Here is an 18,021-nt window from a genome sequence, read left to right on the forward strand (position 1 = left end):
AAAAAAATAGACAACCTAACATTTGCATATATTATGGACTGCATACTTTCGATTGATATAGAATTTGTCCATTAAACAAACCGGTGAAATATGTTTTTTCTTAATTAATAATTAATCGTAACCTGAATAAAATTTGATAGGCAACTCATATGCAATATATTTATTGAAATATTAAATTTCATAAAAAATATACCTTTTGCATTTGCGGGGTTTGGTGGTAAGATAGGTTAACCACACACCCAGTATTATATTCTCGGTTGGAGAAAGCACTGATTTTAATAATTAATATAGAAGACAAATAATTAACGCGGAAGTCAGGATGGAAATGAATCATTTATTTTTACTACGAGAACTGATTTAATAGCAATAGATACAAGATAAGAAAGTTGAATAGAAGTAAGTAAGATATTATACAACGCTGATGATATTAGGTAGTCAAGCAAACAAGCGGTACGTGTTAAGTTAAGGCGGGCTAGTTGCTGACTGGTGGCGTGATAGTGACGTCGGCGGTCGGCCGGCCGCGGCGCCCCGCGCCCGCGCATCTCACATCACCTCATATCACCTGATCTACCCGTCCGGCCAGTATTGTTGTTGTCTGGTGCAACGCTCATGAGCGTAGCGATCAGAGGTTGTGGTCTAAGTTTATCGCTACATTTCCCCCCGGCCAGACCGTGGCTACGGTCGATAGAAATTGGTGAACTTTACTAGTCGGCCGCTTCGTGTCCTCTTCTCATCCTTTGTAGCTGTTGTCAAAGCTGGTAATGGTTGTGGTGTACTAGTATGAGCTTCTGTTGCGATGTACGCTGGTTTGAGTCTGTCAACTGTGACGTTCTTAAGGTTACCACGGAAATCAATGGTAAAGAATTACGATTGTCGTGATATGACTTTAAAAGGGCCTTCATAGGATGGTTCAAGGGAACTACGAACATGGTCTTGCCGTAGAAAAACGTGAGAAGAAGAGTTAAGGTCGCGAGGTATGTAAAATGGAGAACTATGGGAAATATGCCATGAAGTAGGCTTAGGAGTGAGTTTAGCCATGCAGGCATGAAGGCGGTTGGCATACTGAGATATGTCAGCAGTATTGTAATCTTCTTTGGGAGACAAGAATTGACCAGGCAAGCGTAGGTTTTCTCCGTAGACAATCTCTGCAAGTGTTGCTTGAATATCTTCTTTCCAGCAGCTTCGCATACCAAGCAGTACACATGGAAGAGTTTCTGTCCATTGTGATGTGTTGTGACACATGATTGCCGACTTCAACTGGCGATGTAGACGTTCGACGATGCCGTTTGTAGCTGGATGGTAGGCAGTAGTGCGAAAGTGTCTCGCGCCGAGAAGAGCGGTAAGAGCTTTGAAGAGGTGGCTCTCAAACTGGCGACCGCGGTCTGTAGTCACCCGTGCTGGACAAACGAATCTGGCTATCCAACCCAACACTAGAGTCTCTCCGCCGTGATGTCTCTGAGTGGGTACGCCTCAGGCCAACGAGTAAATCTGTCGAAGACGGTGAGATGACAGATGACAGATACTGCATCTGTAATCAGAAGAAGGTTTAAGCGGGCCTACCAAATCGAGGTGGATGTGAGAAAACCTGGTAGAGTTTGGAAAGAGGAAATGGTATGGCGAGTAACCTTACTTCGCTGGTAATTTATGCATTGCCGTGACCACTCTCTACAGTCTTTTTGAATCCCTGGCAAGACAAATCGTTCACTAACCAGTCGAGCTGTAGCTGTTCTTCCAGGATGACTGAGATTGTGTAGTGTGTCGAAACATTGCCTTCTAAGTCTTGGAGTGACGTATGGACGAGGTGGTTGTACAGACGTATCACAGTACACAGGTAAGCTAGAGTTTAAGGTAGGAAATTTCTCTAATTTTATAGCGGAACCATGGCGAAGAAGTTCTTGCAGTTCTGGATCAACTTCCTGAGATCGTGCAAGTTCATCATAATCCATAGCATAAGTTAGTTCTTCTTTCCTCGATAGAGCGTCTGCTACTACATTTTCCTTTCCAGGTAAGTTAGGTTACCTTAGGTCTTTCGTAAACTTAGCGATGAATTCAAGGTACCCACACTGTCTTGGAGAGCATTTATCTCTATTAATGAATAGCTAAAAGTTCTCTGTCGTACGGACTGTACTTTTTCTGTGAAGTACTAAGTTTGTGCGATAAGAAAGCTAAAGGTTGCCAATTATCATCTGTGCGTTGCTGAAGAACTGCGCCAATGGCTGTATCTGATGCATCAGTTACTATGGCTAGTTCTGCAGAGGTATCAGGATGTGCAAGAAATGCTGCTTGACATAGGGAATATTCGAACAGACGTTAAATGCTTGAATTAGCTCAGGAGTCATGTCAACAGCATGAGATCCTTTTATTTTTGGCCCAGCTAGAATAGCATTTAATGGTGTTTGTATTTGGGCAGCTTTTGGTACAAAACGTCGATAGAAATTAAGCATCCCTAAGAAACGACGTAGTTTTCTTACAGTTTTTGGTAGGGGGAAGTCTTCGATTGCTTGAACTTTAGATTCTAAAGGCTTAGTACCTTCTGGAGATATGTGATATCCAAGGAAAGTGATCTCGGATTGCCCAAATTTACATTTTAAAGTGTTGACTACTATACCATAGTCTTTTAGACGTCCAAATAACTAGCGCAGGTGGCTTCTGTGCTCAGGTAATGAGGAAGAAAAGCACGAAATATCATCCAAGAATCCATAGCAAAAATCGTGTCCCTGGAGCACTTCATCGATGAATCTTGGAAAGGTTTGAGCTGCATTCCTCAGGCCAAACGTCATATAATTAAATTCATATAATCCGAAAGGTGTATTTATCGCAGTTTTTGGGATATCATCAAGATTTACAGCTAATTGATTATATGCTTTAACAGATCTATTTTTGAAAATACGGAATATCCAGACAGTTGGTGTGAAATTCAAAATCAAATTCAAATATTTTATTCAAATTAGGATGTGAAATCACTTATTGAAAGTCAAAAAACTACTACCCATTCCAAAATGAATGCCTCAGGCCTGAGAAGAATGGGCGCAACAAACGCTGCCTTTTTTTTTCATCAAAAATATGTTTTACAAATAAAGTAACATTTACAAAGTAACAAAGTAACATTGTAAAAGTCATGAATATGACGTATGAGGTATCTATCAGGTATAGTTCTAGCATTGAGAGCTCGATAGTCTCCACGAGGTCTCCATCCGTCGTCTTTCTTCTTCACCTGGTGTAGCGGAGACGACCATGAGCTTTCTGAACGTCTAGCGATACCACTTTGTAGCATATCCTCGAATTCCTTTTTTGCAATTTGCATATAAAGTGGGTCGAGGCGTCGTGGTTTACATGAAACCGGATGTCCCGGTGTTGTCCTAATATAATGAACGGTATTGTGTTTTGCTGGTGACCGAATACTAGGTGGACGAGTTATTTCTGGAAACTCACATAAAATTTTATGAAAGTCTGACACACCAGATATGACTTTTACAGAAGCTATATCTTCAGAATTGGCCTTAGTAGATAATGTCGTAGTATTGTCTATGAGACGCTGGTTCCTACGACCAAATTATAATAACTTAGGAAATCAACTCCTATTATAGGTCGAATGACATCAGCGACTGTAAAACTCCAGGTAAAATTTCTTCAAAAAGACCGAGTGGTTGTGCCAATTAGCTTCATTGCATAGAATGAAAGGGCTAACTTGGATCGCGGCATTATTCGCGAAGCGACCGTGAAGATGCTCGAAAGCGTTTTCGTACAATATCACGCCCAGCCATATTTTTTTTTTTTTTTATTTATTTCATATAGGAAGACCAACAGCGTACAATAGTTTTAAATAAAATCTAATAGTGACAAAAAGCCAATTAAAGGTCCTCACGGATAGCGATATATTAGTTTATAATAGTTTCGAACACTTCAGTTAATACTATCAACGATAGTGATAGATATACTTATTTAATAAATTACATACTTATACTTATGCTCTAACAATTCAATGAAAGAATTCGTTACTCAACATGTGTCTAGCCGATGCTACGCTTGTGCAGAATAGGTCTAAGCCTACTCGCTTATCGAGTATTAAATTTCATTAAAGTTAATAATTCGGGACAGTCAATTAAATTGGAAGTAATTTTCAAGAGGAAAGATATATCTGCTATTTCTCTTCTCATGGAGAGAGGGAGTATGTGAAATCGTTTGCAAAAATTATAATAGTTATCTGATTTAAAAGAAATTTTGAGTCGAAAACATAAATACTTAATAAATTTTAATTGTATCCTCTCAATTCGTCTAATGTATGTGTCGTATTGTGGGTTCCACACCTGGGAAGCATATTCGAGTATACTGCGTACGAATGTGCAGTAAAGAATTTTAAATGTTTTGATGTTTTGAACGAAGCACATGTGCGTTGTACAAATCCCAGGGCGCTTGAAGCTTTCTTGACTATATGTTCAATATGATCATCAAATAACAGTTTAGAGTCATATAAAACTCCAAGATCACGCACAACAGTGTTTTTTGTTAGTGTTTGACTTTTTAATTTATAATCCGATGGTATAATGTTATATTTACGTGTAAAAGTCACTACAGAGCATTTGGAGGGATTGAGATCAAGCTTATTGGTTTGGCAATAGTTGTCCAGTCGGTCTAGGTCAGCTTGAAGGTTCTCAACATCACTAAGAGTCGCAATGGTATACCCTACCCTAAATATCTTCAGCAAAACAGAGCAAGCGAGTGTTATGAAAGCAGGTGGAAATATCATTTATAAAGATGGTGAATAATAAAGGACCAAGTAACGAACCTTGCGGAACCCCACTGGGAATGGTTACCCAGCTCGAGATATAGTTACTGATTACCACAGCTTGTGACCTTCTGTCAATATAAGATGAAAACCACTGATTTCCAAATTTGAGGAAACGTACATTCAGTAAGAGATTTTCTATACAAGAGTGCGATGGGAATTGCAATAGTTTTAGCACATTTTTTTAAAAATATGGGACTGATATGGTCTGGTCCGGCTGATTTAGTTGGGTCAAGTTTTGATAGTAGTTGAGCTACTAGATCTGTGTCTATGTGGATTTGAGAGATACAACTTGAGTGAGAACTACAGTTTAACAAGTTATTATTAATAGGTGATGATGAGTCAGTGTCGCTAGGGGTGAGGAATGTTGAGTGAAAATAATTGCTAAATGACTTACAAATATTGTCACCTGTGTCAGCAACACTTCCAAGATAGTGCACTGAGCCGGGAATGCTGTTAGATTTGGTTCGTGATTTTACGTAAGACCAAAAATGCTTAGGATCCTTTTCGATAGAACTTTCTACATTTGCTATATAGTTCTCATAACAACGTTTTTCGAGTGATTTGGTTCTGTCACGCAACAAAAAGTAAGTCAATTCATCAGATTTATTGTTGTACGTTTTATATTTTTTTAGATATTTGTGTTTTTCTTTTAGCGACTTAATCAGTGCAGGCGTATACCATTTAGGATAGGCTTCTCGCATTATACGTTTAGTCGGTATGTATTTTTCAAATAATTTATCAAGGATTTTATAAAATTATGTAACAGCTTTATCTACGCTATGTAAGGAAAATTTGCTATGCCAGTCAGTTTCTAATAATTCCGAATTAATGGCATTATAAGGGAGATTCCCTTATTGAACAGATAAGTTGATCGAGCTAGAGGTATTAATAGCGGAGTATCCACAAACTCCACCTTTATTACAATTGGCTTGTGATAAGGATCAATTTTTGAAAGGGCGCCGTCACATTCAAACACATGCACAACGTCATTACATAAAACAAGATCAAGAATCCTTCCTTGATGATTAACAACCCAGTTGTATTGCTGCAAATCTAAAAGAGTAAGGTCATCAATGAAGTCTTTGTGTTCGTCGGTAGTTACATTATAGGGCATCATGTATTGAGAGTCATTACAGCGGGACCACATAATTGAACTGAGATTAAAATCGCCAACTATCAAGTACTTATCATTTGGGTTCATTAAAATTATTTCATTAAGTTTTGATAAGAAATTTTGTAGCTGATCTGAAAATGATAAGCCACATTTCTGTTTACATAAATATATGGCACACAAATTGATTTTAATACAATTTTTAGAATGGCTTTGTTTTAGTGTTATTGTGACCCATAAGTCTTCAGCCGTAGAATGAAATTTGGACTGTGTCATAGTGGTAATGTCCCTACGTGCAGCTATAAGGACACCACCCCCCATAGCTTCCTGGGTTAAATCATAATCCCTACCTCGCCGCCATACGATATACCTATCGTCAAATAACTCTGAACTAAGAATACTATCTACCAACCACGTTTCCGTTAATATAATAATATCATACGAATTGAGACAGAGATTTCGATAAAAGGTAGTTGTTTTCGTGCGTAATCCCCGAGTATTTTGATAGTAGATATTAATTTTGCCCGTGTTATCCATTTTTAAAGCTATAGTATAGAACAAGAAAAGTAACAGTGTATAATAGTGCGCTTGTAAACGTTTCGAAAAAATAAGTATAAAATATAATAAGAATCTACTAAAATAATGTAGTCTAGAGCGTGTGGAGGATATGAGCTTAGTAAATTTACACACATAGGATAATAAACTATTTTGTATACAATATGTATTACATTATTAAAGGCATTTGTAACAAGAAAAGTGCTAATCGTTGAAATATCGTAGTATAGTATGCATGCGTTTATGACAATAGTAGTCGGCATATACCACGAGTGTGAGCGAGCTGGCAGATATTAGGTAATTAGCAATAGAAAAGGTGTTTACCTGCTGAGAACAATACCATCGGCCGGACAACAGTCGAGGCGTAAATTAACATTATATGCGATAACAGTAAACACGTATCAAAAGACCGGATTAAGATTGAATAAAAGTTACACTGAACAAGTATTTGTAAATAATAAGATTTAAGACAAGAGGCTAACGAGCTTAGATATACACATACAGTTTGAACACATTTTAAGACATTTTGTTTAAATCGAGAGTGATTTGATTGGATATTATGATTATAATTGGTGATGTATCGTTTTTACGTATATGGATTTTTCCATACTTCACCCACACATAGCTGTAGTTTTTATCTTTAGCACTTGTCTTAGCTTTAGTTAGCAACTTCTTTGAGTCTGCTGTCAAGTGGTCATTTACAAATATACGCTTCTGTGAATCAGAAAAACCAATGTCAGCTGCAGTCAAAGACTTGTATCCTCTTGCTGCCGCAACAAAGTCTTCCTATACATATCTATTCAAGAAACTCACTATTATAGATTTGTCTTTGGAATTATATACTGGAACTCTGTATATATAATTGATTTGAGATCTGGGAAATAAGCAGTTGACTTTCTTACTTAGGGACTCAACAATGGCGAACAGGTTTTCATCCTTTTTCAATGGCACTCCTTTTATTTCGATATTATTGAGTCGAGATCTTTGTTCAGTTGCTGATAAAAGTGACTGATAAGTGGCTACTTCACTTTGTAAGGAACAGACCTTTGCTTCGAGTTGTTCGATTTTTACTATCCTCGATTCCGTTGCTGATACCCTGTCCGACAGTTCCACAATTTGGTTGTTGCTGAACTCGTGAGCAGCCTTGAGTTCTACGATCTCTTCCTTAATAGTGTGGACATCTGCAATTAGGCCAGGTAAACCAGACAGTTGGGTTTTGATGCATTGAATCTCTTTGAGTAGCATCTCGAGGGTTACAGGATAAGAATCCACGATAGGAACTGATGGGGCTGGCGATGATACCCTGCAAGTGTTACACTTCCACGAACTACGCTTTAAGGATCCAAGCTTCCTCCACGAGATTTCCGAGATTTGTGCACACCCGAAATCAAGTTGCTTTTTGCAGAGGCTGCATACAACTCCATCATTGAAATCAGCACTACACAAGAAGCACTTCATATTATTAATCAGTTGGTATGTAAAAAGCGAAGACAGTAGTACTAATGAGTCGCGTATTTATTGGCAATGTTTCGACGCGCTATAGGTATAGCTCGTGCGACAATCTGCGATACGTCCACTCTTTGAAAGCGCTCGACACGACTGTTCCAACCAAACTCGTCGACTAATCCAAAACTTTCGTCGTAATAAGGATAAAAGTAGGTGAGGTCCGGCATGCATATATTTGCGGTGATAAAAATCTATGATCATTACCGTAATATGATGATTTTAAGGCAACAAAATGGGATGTTTAGCGTCAAACGATAATGAAGATTTTGGGACCTTGCACTGCCCTTGGATCGCTGAAATTACATTTTCAAAAAACAAAAATTGCAAGGCGCGTAACACAGCGATCTCCGCATGCTTCAAATGATACCATAATAAATTCAGCGCGTGGAAGTTCATGAACAAAACGAAAAACATACACGATAATGCGTAATAATTTTCCCCAGGACGAGATGCGTGATGAAAGTTGAAGAAGAAAGTTTTCGTTTGATGAAACTACCAGAGCTTTGATTGGTCTACTCTAAAAGTTTAGAGTCATCTTCTTCATTGAATGTAAAATTATCCAACGGCCATGACAATGTATCGTTTCGCGCCCACGGTGGGCCATGCATCCAAAGTGGATGAACTAATAATTGAGCAGGAGTTAAACCCCTAGAAATAGAATCGCTAGGGTTTTGCTTACCCTCGACGTAATAAAAATGTTTAGGCGCGAGATACTCTTGTATCTTTGAAATGCGGTTAGCGATAAAAGTATCAAACCGATGCGGGGATGAATGCGTCCAATATAATGCGACCGACGAATCTGTAAAAGCGAACACGTCATGTATTTTACAACGCGACTTTACAGAATCACGGATAAAATTAAGAAGTTGTGCCATAAGTAGCACAGAGCACAGCTCTAGTCTAGCTAACGAGACCGTGCGTGTAGGTGCAACGCGGCTCTTAGCCATCGCGTACGTAATGCGGTTAGGTTCATCTGGAATAACAACACAAAAATATACAACGGCACCGTAGCCTCGTTCGCTAGCGTCCGAAAAACCTAAAAGTATAACGCGATGTGTGGCACTATCGATACCAAAGAAACGCGGAATTTCAAAATTATGTAAAAGTGGCAACTCCTTCCTAAAGGTTGCCCAAGCTGTACAAATATTTTCTGGTGGTGGATAATCCCACCCGACGTTCGAAATCCACAATACCTGAATTAATAACTTTGCATATAAAATAACAGGTGAACAAAAGCCATTAATATCCCACAGCTTAGCTACTGTCGATAACATAAGACGCTTAGTACATTCAGGCCGCGGAGTAAAATTAATAGCAATGCGAAAAACATCTTCGCGTGGACACCAAATTAGCCCCAAAATTTTTAATGAATCATCATTGTCAAAATTCACGCTGCTTGACAATCGATTCTCTTGCGGTATGGCATTTAGAACCTATGCTGAATTACTGACAAATTTAACTAAATTAAATCCGCCCAATTTAAACATTTTAATTAAGTCCTGCGCTAAGCTGGCACCACTAGAGGGTGTACGTGTAGATACGCACAAATCGTCCATATATATATTATTCGATGCAACGTCCGCGGCGCGGGGGTACTGACTCTGCTCAGTTGCGAGTTGCCTCACGGCACGCATGGCTAGATAAGGGCTGCAACGCAGGCCGAAGCAAACGCGAGTAAAATTATACATTTTTGTATCAAGTTCGTTTTCAAAACGATGTAAGATATTTAAAAAACGCCAAAAAGATTTAAAAACATTTGTTTGATATCTGCCGTGAATGCTATTTTATAAAGACGAAAATTTAAAATAATTGTTGAAAATTATAATAATAATAATAATAATAATAATATCTTTTATTTGACACACACATGAAACATTACATTGCTACAAAAATAAGAATAAGAAAAAACAAAAATTATAACTAAAACTAACCTAGAACATATTTTACAAAGAATAAATAAATAACTTTACCAAGATATTATAACATAGCAGCTGTGTGGCAGTGTGTATCAAAAGGGATGCTACTCAGGTTACCTGTGACAATTGGTCACAGCACTGATTTTCAGTAGCTCCCGTTTGACGCTTCACGTCGCGGTGCTGAGTAATAAATTATAAATATTTATCACAACATAATATTATATAATAAAAAAAACAAAGAAAAGTCCAACCTAGTACTGTTAATGCCTATTATTTTTGAGCAACCAGAGCTGAATCAATCTGACCCGCCATTACGTATTTCTTCATTGTTACTCGAAAGTTTGAAATTGTAGTGAGGTCACGCAATGGTGGAGGCAGGTTGTTCCAGCATTTGGTCGCGCTATAACGAAAGCTACCTCTGAAGGCAGCTGTATGATGTTTAGGCACGTCTAGCATCCAGTGTGATGCTCTGGTACTATAGGCCCTGTTTTTATCTCCTAGCCAAGACAGTTTTTTATATAGGTAAGGAGGCATATGATATTTTACAACTCCAAAGAGTAAAACTGCAAAATGCGTGCGCCTACGACTTTCCATATTGGGAACTTTGGCATCGTTTAGATATGGTGTTATGTGGGATCGAGGTGGAATATCCCAGCAATAGCGAGCACACGCGTTTTGAATGCGCTGAATAGAATTTTGTGTACGAACAAGGATGCGATCGCCATAAACCGTATCACCGTAGGTTAATTTAGAAAGCACCAGTGCATCACATAGCTTCTGCCGGAGTTTAGGAGTGATGTGATTTCTAATACGGTAGAGTAATTTTAGGCGATAAAAGCAATTGCATATTACTTGGTCGATATGTTTGTCAAACCTTAAGCTTTCATCGAACACAATGCCAAGATTCCGAGCTTCATTCACGCGTCCCAGCGATATTCCCTTAATATGTATCAATGGATTAGCTTGTTCAAAGTTTTTTATAAGAGAAGGTGTACCAAGAATCATATATTTAGTCTTATCTGTATTCAAGGCTAAAGCACTTCGTTCCGACCACTCAGCAATACGTTGTAGATCAGCGTTCAACTGATTTATGGCAACTTGAATCTGATCTGTAGGAAACGAAATGTAAAGCTGTATATCATCCGCGTATATGTGATACTTGCAGTGCTCTATATTATTTATGATATCAGCAGTGTAAAGGTTATAAAGTAAAGGGCCAAGAATAGATCCTTGCGGTACACCTCTTGATATCGACTTATATCGGGAATAACGTGTGTTTCCACTATCGTCTGTAACAGCAACGCTCTGGTACCTATTTCCAAAATAACTTTTGAACCACAATACAGTCTGATCACTGAATCCATAATAGACAAGCTTAGAAAGCAGCAATTCCACATTGATAGTGTCGAAAGCACGGGAATAATCTAATAAGACTAACACAGTGCACTCACCCTTGTCTTGTGATAGCAAAATATTATCCACAACGTCTATCAATGCGGTGGTGGTACTCCTACCCCTTCTGAACCCAGATTGCAGGCTTGGAAGTATGCCATTAGTTTCCAAGTACGTCATAATTTGGCCATGTACAACTTTTTCTAATACCTTAGACATACATGGGAGAATACTTATTGGTCGAATGTCTCTGAAGTCTAATGGATTTGCAATCTTGTTTAGTGGACGAACGATAGCTTTTTTCCATTGATCCGGATACGTGCTTGTGGTCATAGAATTATTGACTATCTGTGTCAGGACTGGCAAAAGGTCAGCTTGAATGAGGCGTAGCATTTCGAGAGAAATACCGTCACTACCAATGGCTTGAGATTTCAGTGTTCTTAGAATTTTCAAAATTGTAGACTCATATACAGGTTCAAAACAAAAAACGGTGTTACTGTATGAGTTATTCATAAAAAAATTTATATCAGCAGTAGGAATTTGGTTAACTGCTGCTACAATTAAAAAATGAGCATTAATAGTATCCGGATCATTAAGGTGTGACGGTAGAGCGATTTCTTTTTGCGGCTTGATGCGTACTTGGTTTTTTATGTGCTTCCAAAGAGTCTTAGGTTTATCTAAATTCGAATTGATGTATTTATTAAAATATGCAGCCTTTTCCCTCTCTATTGCCATTTTAGTAAATTTTTTAAGCTCAATATAGTATGGTCTGTGCTGAATATTTCTTTTGGATAAGGCTAGGGCTTCATCACGTTTTTTCATCATCAGTTTGATGTTGTACGTGATCCACGGATAGGATTTTTCCCTGATATAAATAGTTTTTACGGGTGCGTAGGAGTCGAAAAGGGTAATTATCAATTGGTTTAGACTCTGTACCATGTCACCAACGTTGTTGAGTTTGCATATGTTGTCTAATTTAAAGTTTAATAGTGCGACTTGAAATTGATCCGTATCTATATCTTTGATAGGTCTATAGGTTATCCATTTAGGCTTAAATTTTTCTTTCATAATTTTTAGTGTGCAGGATATAAAAGCGTGATGGCTAAGTACTTCAATATGATCAACAGTGATGTTGTGGACTGGAGCGTCGGTACATACTAGGTCTAGTAGCGTTTGACTATTGTTAGTAAAATGTGTAGGTTCAGTAATATATTGAGTGAGATTCGTGCGTTGTGTGAATTGGTGTAATTTAAATGTGTTAGTGTGGTCGTGATTCAGAAGGTTTATATTGAAATCGCCCAGTAATATGATGTGATCACACCATGCAAAAGATCCTATAGATTCTGATAAAGCGTCCAAAAACACGTTACTATCCATCCAAGGAGGTCGATAGGCCGTACCTATAACGATAGATTTTCTACTAAGATTTAACTTTATCCATAGCTGTTCAACTTGTGGACTTGGTGGGTGTGGAAGTATACGTACATTGAGACCCCTTTTTAGGTAAAATCCTGCACCTCCCCCACGTGTTCGAACACTTATAGGACGTGGGATATGTTTTAGTCTATAACCTGGTACTAAAGGTGCACGACCTTCTTCCCCATCTTTCAACCAAGTTTCATTTATGGCCATTACATCTACAGCGTGTCTTTCCATTGCAACAATAAATTCCTCATGGTTAGTGCTTAGCGAGCCTGGATTTAGGAGACCAACTTTCAAATAGGTATTTTTGTTTTCACCCATATTTGAATACAGAAACCACAATTGTGGTGTTCGCATTCAAGGAGCAATTATCTAAACAGTAACCTAAGGAATATTTGAAAAGTTTTATATTGTTTTGGTCTCGCTCCAGTCTCGAGTCAGAATAATAAGGATATGCTGATATTGATATTTTCCCATTTCCCATCAAATCAGTTATATAAAAATTATAGTACGATTCTTTATAAAAGAATAATATTGACATAAAATACTGCCACATGACTGCGTTGATGTAAAACGAGATTAAAGTTATACATAGATTTTTCAATAAATCAATAAATATTTTCATTAAAAAGTATTTGTTGGACAAGAAAATTACATTATTTGGCAACATTAAAATCATATCAACATAATATGAAAATTTCAGAAAAGGTATATGAACTTTCGTTTCATTTTTACAGCGTGTGCAAACGTAATATAACCATCTCAAAAATATTACAAATAAACTACAGTAAGAAGTACAGCAAGAAAATGTCAGTAAGTTGTAACATATTATACTTAAATTCGACAACAACAAAATATAATAATGATATAAACAACAAAACATTAATGATTCTGAGTTCGGTAATATGAAAATATAGAAATAATAACCCGACAAGAAAACAAAATATACAAAACAGACCAAAAATATTATTAAAAATAAAACACATATATAATAAACAATTACTGTAAGTTTTAAACCGGACTGCATCCAAAAACCTTGGATATATCTTCTTCTGAACGGATGTTAAAGGACTTTGCTTTTGAATCTCGCCTTACATAGACTCGACCCCCACGCGTCCAGATAAAACGCCATTTTTTTCCGTTTCCCTGCTGCCTAGCTAAATAAAATAAAAATCGGTTGTACTGCGTCAGTCTCTCATTGACATAAACTCGACGTGTCGGGACCTGCGCAACAATTCCCGATGTATCGACGCCTCGCCGTACTCGGGCAGCCTGAAGCATGGCATCGCGCAGGCGTCGGCGCACAAAACGTACAACTATAGACCTTGCGCGGGGGGGGTCGCGGTCCGTGCTCGATAGCGGGGCAGTAATCGGGCCGCGGCCGTCCGCGCTCGCGTCGCCGCCGGTTATAGATCGCGGTACGCGCCCGATGCGATGCGCACTTACTATATCGCTTTCATCCATATCAACGCCTATCTTTTGAGCAAGGGTTAATACTAGGTGTACGGTGTTTTCCCCTGAGTTCTCTGGAATGCCAGTTATATCTAAATCGTTTAATAAACCCTCCTGTTCGCATTCGTTTAGACGCCTTTGTAGGTTTTCTACCGAGACGGACACCGCGGACTGCGTTTCATTAGAGGTATGCTGCTCAAGCTTCGATATTCTCGCCTCTACGCCATCAAGTCTTTTACAGCAATCATCTACCACGTTTGTAAGGCGGGATAGTTCTAATCGAAATGCCGAAATCTCCTCGCGTAACAATCGCATTTCCCGGGCTAAGATAGACGAATAAATTAGGACCTGAATGCAAGCAGTCATTTAATGAAATGCCTGTCGTAGTCTTGTGACTCGCGTCCAACACTACACGGAGCTTGGTGGTAAGTTTGTCTGAGCGACAAACACCATGATGCGGAATGACATAAAATAAATCCCCCTCTTTCACTGGAGGCGCGGGTTCAATAATACCACTAGCTAAATATTCGCGAAGAACACTGTCGTACTCTTTACGTAAAAGAGGACTCAAATTTAACTTTCGATTTAAATGCTCGTAACGACGTTGTGCAGAAATTAATGAATCCCCTAAGCACGAGGGGTCGCGGTTGAAAGGCAATGCCGTAATAAATCGGCCGGTGCTGTCACGTGTCGTATTATTTTTAAAAAAGTTTCCGTAAAAACTTCGGATCCAAGTAATAAATCGATATGACCGGGTACATTGTACTCCGGGTCTGCAAGCGTAACATTTTGTAAATAACTAAGGCATAATGTATTTATTTTTGCCGAAGGCAAATTGTTTGATATTTTATTCAATACAAATGGATTAATATGTAGCGAATAGCCCGACTCATAACTTGAAATTAAAGATAAATTAGTATAGCTCCCTATTGGGTATGATTTGTCGCCAATACCTTTAACAGAATATGAGTAATCTATATGTTTCGTACGAAGTCCTAATCGTTTGCAACATTGTTTCGTAATAAAATGATTTTGTGAACCCATATCAATTAAAATGCGAATTTGTTTTTGCGAACCATCTTTACAAAGTACTTTCACGCAGGCCGTACCTAACAAAACGTTCCCGCTACGAGCGGAGGTCTGTACAGCGCTTGACATAGCGCACACAACATCACTCGTAGTGTTATCAATAATATCAGCTGAAGCGGACGGGCCAACTTCAGAGCGTCGATGCACGTCCTTCGCGCCGAGCGTAAACAGGTTCGCCCGAGCTGAAGTACTCGCGGGTGGGGAAGATAAAGCCTCACCGCCCGGAGCCGCCTGCTCATGTGTAGCAGTGACTGTTGCTCGATTTACTGGGTTTTTATTATCGAACCAGTGCAACATAGTATGATGCATATATCGAAAATGTTTACATACATTTGTCGACTTACACGCTGAAACAGTGTGTCATAAACTTAAACAATTAATGCACGATTTTTTTTTTTAATAATATTAAACCGTTCGCGAGGCGTCATATTCTGAAACCTCGCACAATCGTAATAATGATTGTGGGTTTTCGAAAAACAAACAATACAGGAATAACTGTTATTATTATTATTAGTTACAAATGATTTCAAAATAGTTTAAGATGAAGTTGACGGGTTTGATTGTGATTTGGACTTCGTATTTAATGAACTGTGACGCTGCATTATTTTTATTTGATCGCGAATAAAAACAATAAAATCTTCGAGTTTTGGAATATCGCAATTTCGCTTATTCATTTCAAATGCGCGAGTAGTTTCGCTGTCGACCTTTTTAAGAGCAATATACAATAAAAAAAAGTCGCTTATATCATCTAATTTTAAATTTCTTAAGGCCGACACAGACGATGCAAATTTATCGACGAAATGTTCCAGCTGGTTTGCGTTAGCAGTGGCGTGCGGTTTGTAATCAAAAATAGTGTCTAAATACGCGGTCGCCAAAAGCCTCTTATCCTCATAGGTATGAGGTGATGATCGACGAGAACTTGAAAAATAATGTCATAATTATCAGGTGACGGAGTTATGTCTGAATACACTGACAAAGCTTTACCAGTTAACTTACCAATTAAATAGTATAATTTATCCGACTTGGAAAGTGAGGGGTTATTGTGTATTGTATCCTTGAAACTAGAAAAAAAGATTGGCCAGTTGCGTACGTCTCCGTCAAATCCCTTTAATTCGATAGGGGGGAGTTTAGCTTTCCGAGGTAAGAATGAATTATCAGCGCCTTGAATGTTCACTGCCGTTTTCGGTTTATTTAATGAAACTTGACGTTGTATATTACACAGAATCTCTTTAAATGCGATAAGTTTTTTATTCCCGGGCACGCATGCAGGGTTAATTTCCATTTGGATGCGATTTAAATCGTCTAAAACCTTTTCGAAGTTTAATCGAATCGAATCAACCCCCGACGCTTGGGTCAAAAATTTTTCGATAAGGGTGTCATCGGTTAAATTTCGTGATAAATCATAAATGCCTTGGATCCTTTCAAAATAAGCCGCAAGTTTGGCTTCCAATATAGCTACTTGCATCAATTGTGACTTCGACATTCTTATACAATGTATTAAAATAAATGTAAACAAACAAAATTTACAAGTACCCACTATAAATTTGTGGAACGAATATGAACGTACGGTTAATAAGACTATGTAGGTAGATTCAAATTAACGTAATAGGGCGCGGTTCGTATGATAATAATACTGATGAATAGTAAAGGAAGGTATATTCTAAATAAAAATGGTTGCGGAATGAATATTAAATAAAAATGCGGTGACCAAATAAAGAGCGTACGTTATTTAGTTAATTTAAATAAATGCGACGTGGTAAAACATAACATTTGATTATGTTCTATGCGATACCACCAATAAATGTTACGAATAAACGTACATAAAATGATGCTATTTATTAAAATAAATAGGTAAAATACGATGCGGTATGTACTATGTACAATTAAGAAATGCGTATATTAATATTAACTACTTAGTTACGAATGCTTGGTCAATATAAAACATAAATTAAATGAAAATGGTATCTAGTGATGCAATATTTTATGCAAATGGCACGTGGCGTTAAGCTTATTCAAAGGATTTAGGATCCGGCTCGAAGGACCAAAAATGGTCGCGCGGGAATCTAAAAGATTATTTTGAGTGGACTGTATGGAAGAAAAGGTAGCGGGGTTCGTCTCCTAGTAATACCAATTAGCTCAATGCAGTAAAATTCCAGGGACTAACCTTGATATCTTCTGCAGGCCTCGCCAGGACGTCCTTCACTTTATTTGTTTTATGTAAATTATGAAGAGCTCAAAATATTAAATAAAAGTTTATAATACGAGGTAGCGGCGCGGGCGCGTATCGAACGCACGTTTTGAGATGCGGGGGTCGACGTATACTCTTCAAGGTTTTTTTCTTTTTTTGAGAGGAGGAAATACGGTTACGTATTTACGCCCCGGAACGGGGCGTAATATGTCGGACTCGAGTGTCCGCGTAAGCGGACACCCCATACCGACTAAAATCTCCTCTGTGCTGTTAGCAGACCTGGCTTTCACAGCGAAGTAGGACGTGGGCCGTGGAGGCCGCAAAGACTACGCAACAACAGTCGCGAGGCAGGAGACTCGAACCTCAGACCGGCTCTGTGCTTGTGGGAAGGAGAGAGAATGAAAATGAAAATGAAAGATGAGAAGGTGATAAGAACACACTCGCCGGCGAGTGTGGTGATGTTTTGTGTAATGTATGTAAGTGTGTATGTATATGTTTTTGATTGTATGTATGTGTGTTTGTATGTATGTACGTAGTGTAAATGTTTGTGTGCATGTATGTTTGTGTTTGTGTTTGTATCTGTTTGTGGAGTGTGTTTGTG

This window comes from Leptidea sinapis, chromosome 18 (assembly GCF_905404315.1).
Source record: "Leptidea sinapis chromosome 18, ilLepSina1.1, whole genome shotgun sequence".
In the NCBI taxonomy this organism is placed as follows: domain Eukaryota; kingdom Metazoa; phylum Arthropoda; class Insecta; order Lepidoptera; family Pieridae; genus Leptidea; species Leptidea sinapis.